This window comes from Lampris incognitus, chromosome 17 (assembly GCF_029633865.1).
Source record: "Lampris incognitus isolate fLamInc1 chromosome 17, fLamInc1.hap2, whole genome shotgun sequence".
In the NCBI taxonomy this organism is placed as follows: domain Eukaryota; kingdom Metazoa; phylum Chordata; class Actinopteri; order Lampriformes; family Lampridae; genus Lampris; species Lampris incognitus.
The window spans coordinates 25,336,373-25,346,282 of record NC_079227.1 but is presented as its reverse complement, the minus strand read 5'-3'; the positions used below and the strand labels follow the sequence as shown (position 1 = coordinate 25,346,282).

The 9,910-nt window shown below is 45.7% G+C and overlaps 1 non-coding gene across 1 annotated transcript; it reads left to right on the top strand.

The window, feature by feature from the left end:
- The first annotated feature begins 3,503 nt into the window (after positions 1 to 3,503).
- Positions 3,504 to 3,597, top strand: trnai-uau (transfer RNA isoleucine (anticodon UAU)). Its single transcript has 2 exons — positions 3,504 to 3,541; positions 3,562 to 3,597. It is a non-coding gene; the product is annotated as a tRNA-Ile (tRNA).
- Positions 3,598 to 9,910: the final 6,313 nt, after the last annotated feature.

The following is a 9,910-nucleotide window of genomic DNA, read 5'->3' as shown; positions in this document are numbered from 1 at the left end:
GTAACGGAACATTTTGTGAGTTTTGTGTTGACAGCTAATTGTTGTGAAGTTTTATCGGTTTGTATAAAGTTTTGGGGGTGGGGTGGGGTTGGGGTCAGGTGCTGGGGGCTTGTGTATGGGGAAGAGAGGCAAGTGTCCACCGCCGACATAAAAGCGCACTACCAAGGCTGACTCGGCAGCCCTTTTAAGAAGAGGCTGCTCGGTTGTGAATCTGCGTCCGCGCAGCTCCGCGCTCATCCGCAATTCTAAATTGGTGAGATGAGATGGGGCCATCGTCTCGGAAGGATGACCTCACAACTTTGCCGCGTAATAGCAACAACCCATAGCCTTTTACTAATATCACCCAAACAGCTGTCAAGTATTCACGATGGTTCTGCAGCGCTGCAAATATAGCAGGCTAGAGAGAGAGAAAGAGCAATGGCTTAACTCATGACCTCACGTTAAACAAAGCAGACATTATGTCTGCCTCCCGCATAATAAACCAGTGTATAATAAACTGTATATCGCATTGCAACTCTGTACATTCTACTCTTCCTATTTCTATGGCCTAGCTAACAAAGCAAACAATGCTAGCTAGGTGCACCGGGACACTTCCTCTCCAGCAGAGAAGGGCATGGGACTGTCATGTTGCCCTTGAGGCACTGATGCATGGGTGATATTCTGAGGCAACAAAAAGAGGACATTTTAGCCGGCAAACCTTTTGTAATTTGCTATCAATCCGACTTATTTTTTCTTTTTTTCAGCACACTATTTCACCTTACTCCCTACAGCCTACATCAAACATCTCACATTTGCAAACTGCTCTCCCCCACTGAGTGGCAGTCAGTCCCACGTAAGTTGCCTCAGAAACTCGCTCCTGGATCCGGGCCTGTAGGTGTGTTTTCTCTCTTGAGTTCTAAACTGGCACCGTCGCCGCATGTCTTCGAGGCTAGAACCTCTGCTGACCGATGGGTCAGAGAATTTCTCCTTCTTCATTCAGAATGTTTATGTTGGTGTTTCCTGTATGTCGTGTTGAATTATGAATATGACTAATAAAAATGACACAATGCCAGGTTATGGTTTCCTTATTCATTCTGCGAACTCTGCAGTGTATTCAAGCAGCTCGCTCGCTCGCTCGCTCGCTCGCTCTCTCTCTCTCTCTCTCTCTCTCTCTCTCTCTCTCTCTCTCTCTTTCTCTCTCTCTCTCTCTCTCTCTCTCTCTCTCTCTCTCTCTCTCAATTCAATTCAATTCAATTCAATTCAATTCAATATGTGCTTTATTGGCATGACATACGTTTGTGTACATATTGCCAAAGCATGTAAAACAACAACACAATACAACAATGATTATAATAATAACAGCAACAACAACAATGATTATGATATTAAACAACAACCGTAGCAATAGGTGTCGTCACCCACTGTCTCTCAGGTTGTGGCAAGATAATATGAATCTTGCTGCAATGCTCGCCACTGGCCCCCCTCCCAGGACCACCCGCAGCTTACCTGCGTCCTCCATTTCCTGGTACTCTGGAATCACATGTTCCAGTTCCTTGACAAAAGCCCTGTGCTGTTTTTCAAATTTGTCACATTTAAGGAGGAAGTGCCCCTCTGTCTCCACCTCATCTGTCATGCACTGACCACATGTTCGTTGCTCTTTTGGCAGCCACGTCTTTTTGTGTCTCCCCTTTTCAATGGCTAGACTGTGGTCACTGAGCCTGTATTTGGTGAGGATCTGTCGCTGCTTCCTGTCTCTGACAGTTAAGAGGTATTCTTCCAAATCATAGTTTGTTTTTAGGGCCCGATAGACTTCTAGTTTGTTTTGAATTTTTTTTTTTCTGATTTTCCCCTTTTTTCTCCCAATTTAGTGGCCAATTGATCCCTATTTTAATTCAAACACCCACCCTCGTATTGCATGCGTTCGCCAACTGCATCTCTCCGGTCGGCAGTCTCGAAGGAAAGCGCCTCCCCACTTTCGTGACAAGGCGAATCCAAGCCGAACCACTGCTTTTCCGACACACACAGAGACGCACAGAGACGCATTCACATGACGAACACAAGCCGACTCCACCCCCCTCCCGAAGACAGCGTTGCCAATGATTGCTGCTTCATCGAGTCCGGCCATAGTCGGATCTGACGAGACCGGGGCGCGAACCCCAGTCCCCAGTGGGCAACTGCAACGACACCAAGCCGACGCTTAGACCGCTACGCCACCGCGGACGTGTTTGTTTTGAATTTTGATTTCAGCGTTCCAATGTTTCAGATAATTGTTCTTGCTTTGTTTTATAGCCTGATTTATCGTAATATTTGTTTGGGATGCAGTGCTGGCCTGAGGTTGGTTGGTCTTAGTATTTGTTAAAGGGTTAGTGAGTCTCAGAGCCAGCTGCTTCAGGGGACTCTCTCTCTCTCTCTCTCTCTCTCTCTCTCTCTCTCTCTCTCTCTCTCTCAGGCCTTCCGTTATTCTTGAGGGTGAGTGTGATAAATGGCATCTGACTGATTCCAGGGGTGGTCTATGTGAGATGTTGAAAAATATCATTACAAAGCTGTGACACCCCAGAACAGTGATGGAGAACAGAGAGCGCATTTGGTACACAAATCACATTCTCAAAGTTTGCAGCCTGCCTTTAGGGATAAAGTGGTGTGTGTGTGCATGTGCGTGTGTGTGCATATGTCAGAGAGAAATATGGTGTTTGACAACATCAGATTGTACAATGAAATATTTATGAAGCTCTGCTTTGAAAGAAGAAGACATCACATAAAACCCCCTGTTGACGTGTTCACTGATCTGTTGGATCTATTCAGGTTTTCACGTCTGTGCAAAGCACGCAGCTATTCATAACTATACACGGGGAGCAAACTCTCCTCCTCCGGGTTTTAGTTGGGGTGACTGACCAAAATCTCATTAGAACGATCATTAAAAGTTCAATTTGGAACATCTAGACAGAGTAGCTTTAATTTGTCTGACTTTCAGCGACAGCAGTGCTTAGCATAAATTACAGAGTAATAAAAAGTAGGGTCTCTATTCCCAGATAATGAATTTTGAAATGTCATTCGATTTCCTCCAACTTTCTCGAAGCCAGTGCGGTACACACAACAGTGACAGCCTACCCTCCACGATGGGCACCGTGTGGGGTGCAGGTTTTCGTCCCAACTCACCAGCTGCTTTCACTGGTCCGCCCTCATGACGTCACCTGGCTACGTACACGCACTATGCAAGGCACATTACACAGACATAATATACTGGCAAAAGATAACAAAGTCACATAAAAAGATGGGTTCTTTGCAGCGACTGGTGTCCTCTCTGAAGGCGCAGCAGCGCTCACAGCGGCCACCACAGGAAACGTGGGCGAGTCCGGTGCAGTCAACTTTTCGTTTCAGCAGGGCTTTGGGGGACCCATCCGCATCGCGCCTGACTGTCGCACAGATGTTGACAGATATGAAACAAAACGACACGGAACTCGTTAAAAGCCATGATGTCGCCGCACTGATAGTGTTTGAGAGTTATGCGGCCCGGCAGTGGCGGAGCTCCAGTGGCGCAATCGGTTAGCGCGCGGTACTTATACGACAGTATTCAGCAGAGCCATGCCGAGGTTGTGAGTTCGAGCCTCACCTGGAGCAGAGTTTTTAGACGGCGTCCTCTTTGAATGAACTGTGACGGATCTGCCAAAAACAATCTACCTGCCGCTCCCCTCCACGCGCACAGGTAAACCCCGGGTACCAAAGACGTCCGCGTTGTCTATCGATGATGAGTTAAGACTCAAGCGAGAGCTGACGAGCTTAGTGCGGTAGGAAGATTAACAACGCAACGGAGCGCTAACCAACTTGACTGATTGTGTATGACTTGAGAGAAAGTCGACTAATTATCCGAGTTTACCTCTTACACAAGTCGGCCGGTCAATCGGCGCGTCCCATCTGCCCTGAAGTATATGGTTTCAGAGTGCCCCCTTCAGGTCGATAAGTGAAACTGCTATTCTGGAGTTAATTTAAAAAAGAAATTAAAATGAAGGTTTTGTGCTCAAAATAAATACACACAATAGGAAAACACAAACTAAATAATACACCTTAAAACATATTGGAAACCGCAAAATAGCCGGGGTCGCAAAAGTGAAATTAAATGCCAAGTTCTTCAATCATCGATTTGGTTTGGACAGCTTTCAGATGCGTACTGTTTGACACGGTCCAGGTAAGCTTCAAAGAAAGATACAAAAATTCAAAAGTTAGGTTTGTTAGGTTTTTGTTTTGCAGCCTTGTTTGCAGCGATGTGGACGTTCGTTAGAATTAAAAGAAGGCTGATAATGTATATTGTGTCTGAGCCTAATTTGCTATTTTTATTTGCACAAGTAAACAAAAATAAGCAAAACACAAAGAAAAAAAAACATTTTCAACTCATTTGTAGGTGACCATTTTATTCACTTTATTTATAGTCCCTTTAATGGTAAAACCTCATCTTCGCCACCAGAGGGCGATGCAGCTGCATCATGGCATGTGAAAGAGTTCAGCGCTACTAACTGCATTCAGTCAAATCCTGTATCTCATATCTAATATCTTATATCATACGGTTAACTGCAGTATTGTAAGGTCTTTCATGCACTTAAACTGCATTTCATTGTCTGGCGATGCAAAATACAAACTCGGCTCCATCGCTCCTCATGCAGGAACACACAACTCTGGACACTTGCGCTGACTCGAGCTTTCACGAAACAGCGAGGAAGTGCTGCTCATCTTCATCAGGTTAGCCCGCAACGTGTTACGCTGAAAGCACAACCTTCTGACACGGTTTCGTAGTGGTCCGTTCACACTTGTTAGACTTGTACCATTGTCAGCGCTTACATCTGTGCCCGTGCGCCCGCGCGTGGGTGTGTGCACACGCTGGGAGGTCCGTCCCTCTAAACCCTGTAAGCTGGGAATGAACAAGCGGAAGATTGCAGTAATGATGTGACCCACATGTCGCGGGGCTGATCTCCAGGCAGAAAATGAGAGTGCAGATCAGTGTACTTTCCTTCTCTACCCCCTCCCCCCTTCGCTCACTCACTCACTCACTCACTTCTCCCCTCCCTTTCTCCATCCCTCCATCCTGCCCAGGACACAATCATTGGGTATTTATCAGCAGGGAATGTTTCTGTGTGTGTGTGTGTGTGTGTGTGTGTGTGTGTGTGTGTGTGTGTGTGTGTGTGTGTGTGTGTGTGTGTGTGTGTGTGTGTGTGTGTGTGTGCTCGCGCGCTCAGCTGATCCATGTTAACACGAAGGATCAGGGTTCAGATTTCGACGCGTGTGCCACTTGTTCTTGGTGCTCCAGATTAGACGTAACAGTTTTTTAATTTACTCTCCTGAGCCGCTTCCATAAGACGCCAGCCCCCCCACCCCCCGACCCCACAGTCCCCCCCTCCCCCCAGTTGAGCTCTCCCCCACCCCATCCCTACCGTGGCCCTCTCTTTCACCCCTCCCTCCGGGGCGACACCAGGTGGCTGACACCCACACTTACCACCACCCTGAGAGCAGGGTCAGCGGGGCAATTTTATTCAGTGAGAACTTCGGCAGCTGAAATGGAGTGTGCAAACGGTGCAAATGACCGTGTGTGTGTGTGTATGTGTGTGTGTGTGGTGAGAGAGCGTGAGAGGTGGGGACAAAAGACAGACAAGAGTTTAATATTTGGGATAAGCTGTGATTGAACATTCTGAGATCAGAGCTGAATGATCAAATTCTGCTAGTGCTAATCCCTCATCTTGGGAAATTAAATACCCACTCTACTCCATCTCTCGCCATCCCTCTCTTTCTTGCGTTTTCTCTCTCTTGCCCGCCGTCACACGCGCGCACATACACGCACGCACGCACGCACGCACGCACACACACACACGCACACATCGTTTTTTAACGGATTAATCTGACCTGTGTCTCATAACCCTTGTTGGCCCCTTAGGGAGCTGCTCTGATATCTGATGAGTTTTTCATTAATAAGACTCAAGTCTAATCCTGTGGGAGAAACACAAAATGACAACGGATAAACCCTGTCGTATACTCATCCCTCTGTCATACACTCACACTTAAAGACGCGCGCACGATGACACTCGCACGCAAATCATAACTCTGCTCCACCGATACGGCGTCTTAAGCCGTCCACATGACAATGGATCTATGTATTTATACAGTACCAGCTCTCCTGCTATAGTGTTAGCACTGAAGCCATTGATCAATAAGTACATTACCATGTTTTTTTAACAGGCTCACACCTCACATCTCAATATGAGACCAAGCAGGGATCATTTAAAAAGCATCACCATTGGGGGCGTCCGGGTAGTGTAGCGGTCTATTCCACTGCGTACCAACATGGGGGTCGCCGGTTCGAATCCCCGTGTTACTTCCGGCTTGGTCGGACGTCACACACAATTGGCCGTGTCTGCGGGTGGAAAGCTGGATGTGGATGTGGACGTGGATGTGTGTCCTGGTCGCTTCACTAGCGCCTCTTCTGGCGCCTCCTCTGGTCGGTCGGGGTGCCTGTTCACGGGGGAGGGGGAATAACGTGATCCTCCCACGCGCTACATCCCCCTTGGCGAAACTCCTCACTGTCAGGTGAAAAGAAGCGGCTGGCAACTCCACGCGTGTCGGAGGAGGCATGTGGTAGTCTGCAGCCCTCCCCGGATCGGCAGAGGGGATGGAACAACAACTGGGACAGCTCGAAAGAGTGGGGTAATTGGCCAGTTACAATTGGGGAGAAAAAGGGGGGGAAATCGAAAGAAAAAAAGAGAGAAAGCATCGCCACTCTTGCCCAGTGAGGCATATGTCATACTGGTGTAGCCATATTCAGGGACTCATATAACACTCGGTATGGATTTACTTTTTTCATACCCAATGTGCATGGTAATTGCTACCATTTAACTCTTGTTTGGATCCTGAGCGTTATGGGGTTGAAATTTAATCTCAGCACACCACTTTTAGAAAAGGGCCTCAAAAAATAACTAAACAAATAAACAGAACAAAACAAGGGTTAAACTGAAGAGGAAGAACACTGGAGGTGAGTTCTGGCACCAAAGGTGCGTGTCCCTGCAGTCCAGCCAGAGGGAGGAGGCCGATCTCCTAGAGGTTAATGTGAAACCAAAAGCAGAATTCCTTAATTGTCACGTGCATTAGAAATACAGGGGATTCCCGTGATCTGGCTTTTTCCACGTTAACACAAAGGACACACAGTCTCCAAAAAAGACAACACTACAGACCCACATAGATATACAGTATACAGTACATGATAACACAACAATGTAAGGTGCATATGGGTGCATCAGCTGTTCAACAACCTGACTGCCTGTGGGAAGAAACTATTACTGAGACGTGTGATGGGTGGTGTCCTTAATGATGTGTTGGGCTTTTCTTTTGCAGAGAGTGGTGTAAATGTTATGAAGTTGTGGTAGTTCCAAGCCAATAGTTTTTGCTGTTGTCTTTACAGTCCTTTGCAGCAGTCTGCAGTCCTGAGCAGTCAGGTTGCCAAACCACACTGTGATACAGCCTGTCAACACACTCTCCATGGTACTGCCATAAAAGTTCATAAGCGTTCTGGTACTCATGCCAAAACTCCAGAGACTTCTCAGAAAATAGTCTCTGCTGTAACTTCTCCGGGATGCAATTGGTGTTGAGAGACCATGTGAGGGTGTCTGTGACGTGTAAACAGAGAAATCTGAAACTGCCCGCAATTCAACAGATGACCCATTGATGGAAAAGGGAATGTTATTTTCTCTGATCTCTCTAAAGTCAACAATGATTTCTTTTGTCTTATTGACATTTAGAGAGAGGTTGTTATCGTGGCACCATATGGTTAAATTTTCCACTTCCGGGGGCGTCCGGGTAGCGTGACGGTCTATTCCGTTGCCTACCAACAAGGGGATCTACGGTTCGAATCCTCGCGTTACTTCCAGCTTGGTCAGGCGTCCCTGCAGACACAATTGGCAGTGTCTGCGGGTGGGAAGCCGGATGTGGGTGTGTGTCATGGTCGCTGCAGTAGCGCCTCCTCTGGTCGGTTGGGGCTCCTGTTCGGGGGGGGGGGTAGCCTGATCCTCCCACGCGCTACATTCCCCCTGGCGAAACTCCTCACTGTCAGGTGAAGAGAAGCGGCTGGCGACTCCACATGTATCGGAGAAGGCATGTGGTAGTCTGCAGCCCTCTCCGGGTCGGCAGAGGGGGTGGAGCAGCGACCGGGACAGCTTAGAAAAAGTGGGGTAATTGGCTGGATACAACTGGGGAGAAAAAGGGGGGAAAATCCCAACAAAAAAAAAATCTTCCACTTCAGAAGAAATGTTACATTTTACATATGACCTCATAATAACAGAGGTCAAAGCAACATCCATTGGTGTTATGACTTCTGGACCCTTCTAACCTAATGCACCATGCACTATTACATCTTTGTGATCCTCAGTGAGAAACCAGCTTGTTGCCAGGGTTTTGATGTTCAGATTGGTCCTCCTGTTTCTGGGGAAGTCCATGTCATCACAGTGACAGTATCAGAATGTAAGGCCCCCACCAGCTCCTCCCAAGTAGTCCGCCCACTGCTGGTCTGGTTACATTCTGAGGGTGGCGAGGGCTTTGCCACATATTAACAGGAGGGAACATAACCTCCATATCTTTTTTTTTTTTGCCTTGGTTGCTCATGTCTCTGCCTCATGCATGAATAACACCTGGAGTGTACTTCACTACTATGGATTCATGAATTTAATCTTCACCCAAAATGCTTATTAATGTTAGTTTATTATAAACACCTTTATGGGTTATCAACAGGAATAAAGAAACATTAAATTCAGTCAAAACACTTTAAAACGAACAAATATCCCCTAACTGAAAATGAAAAACAGTACTTTGATAGAATCACTGTAATCATAATTAAGAAATGGAAGCAACAAAAGCTGATGATGGATGCAACCTAAGGATACTAATCGGTTTACACTTTTTTTTACTGCAGTTTTGACACAGGGATGTTGGGCTGGCTACCTGCTCTTATAATAATAATCTTATCTGACTCGATGCTGACCCCACACTATCCCACCTCTCCACACGTTGACCCCTGTCCTTCCCCTTCCCCTTACACACACACACACACACACACACACACACACGAACTGACTGAGGTTGGGCAGGATATAAATATATATATATATATATATATATATATATATATATATATATATATATATATATATATATATATATATATATATATATATATATGTGTGTGTGTGTGTGTGTGTTCCAGGATAGTCCTTGAATATATTCCAGTATATATTGTCTTTAAGATGGTTCAATTTCGGTTATAGTCCCTTAGGGAAGCTAGTTCATTGGCAGTTAATCTAGAAACAAATGCTCCACTTGTCTGTTATCTTCCTATATTGCACATGTAGTCACATTATTACACTTATTTGCTGTAGTTATCTTTACATATCTGCCCAAACCTGCCAGTGTAAATAGCTGTTTGTATATTTACATCTGATTATCACTTTAAATATGAAAATGCAAATAGCTAAAGAGCAAGCACATTTCCACATCTTTTGTATACCTATTCTCCACTGTTAGCAGCAAATGGCAATGTACACTTCCAAATTCATTTAAGCCTGTACATTTTCTGGCTGCTGCATCTCATTAGTATGTCTTTGTTACACTTGTATTTTTCTATGAGTGTACATTTTTGTTTCTGTATATCACTGTCAGAGTGCATTTTCACCTTTAGTAATTTCTTTTGGCTGTGCTTTATTTATATGCTACTACAATGATCAAATTTCCCATTTGGAATCATCAAATTTTTATCTGACCCGATGTGATCTGAGGAAGAGAGAGGAAGTTTTCACAAAGTTAAATACTTATTAAACCCTAATTGTGTGATTTATTTTGCTTGAGCAGGATGCGGTTCTGATGATGGACGGATGGATGTTGATGAGAAATTACAAACGCCTACCCTGAA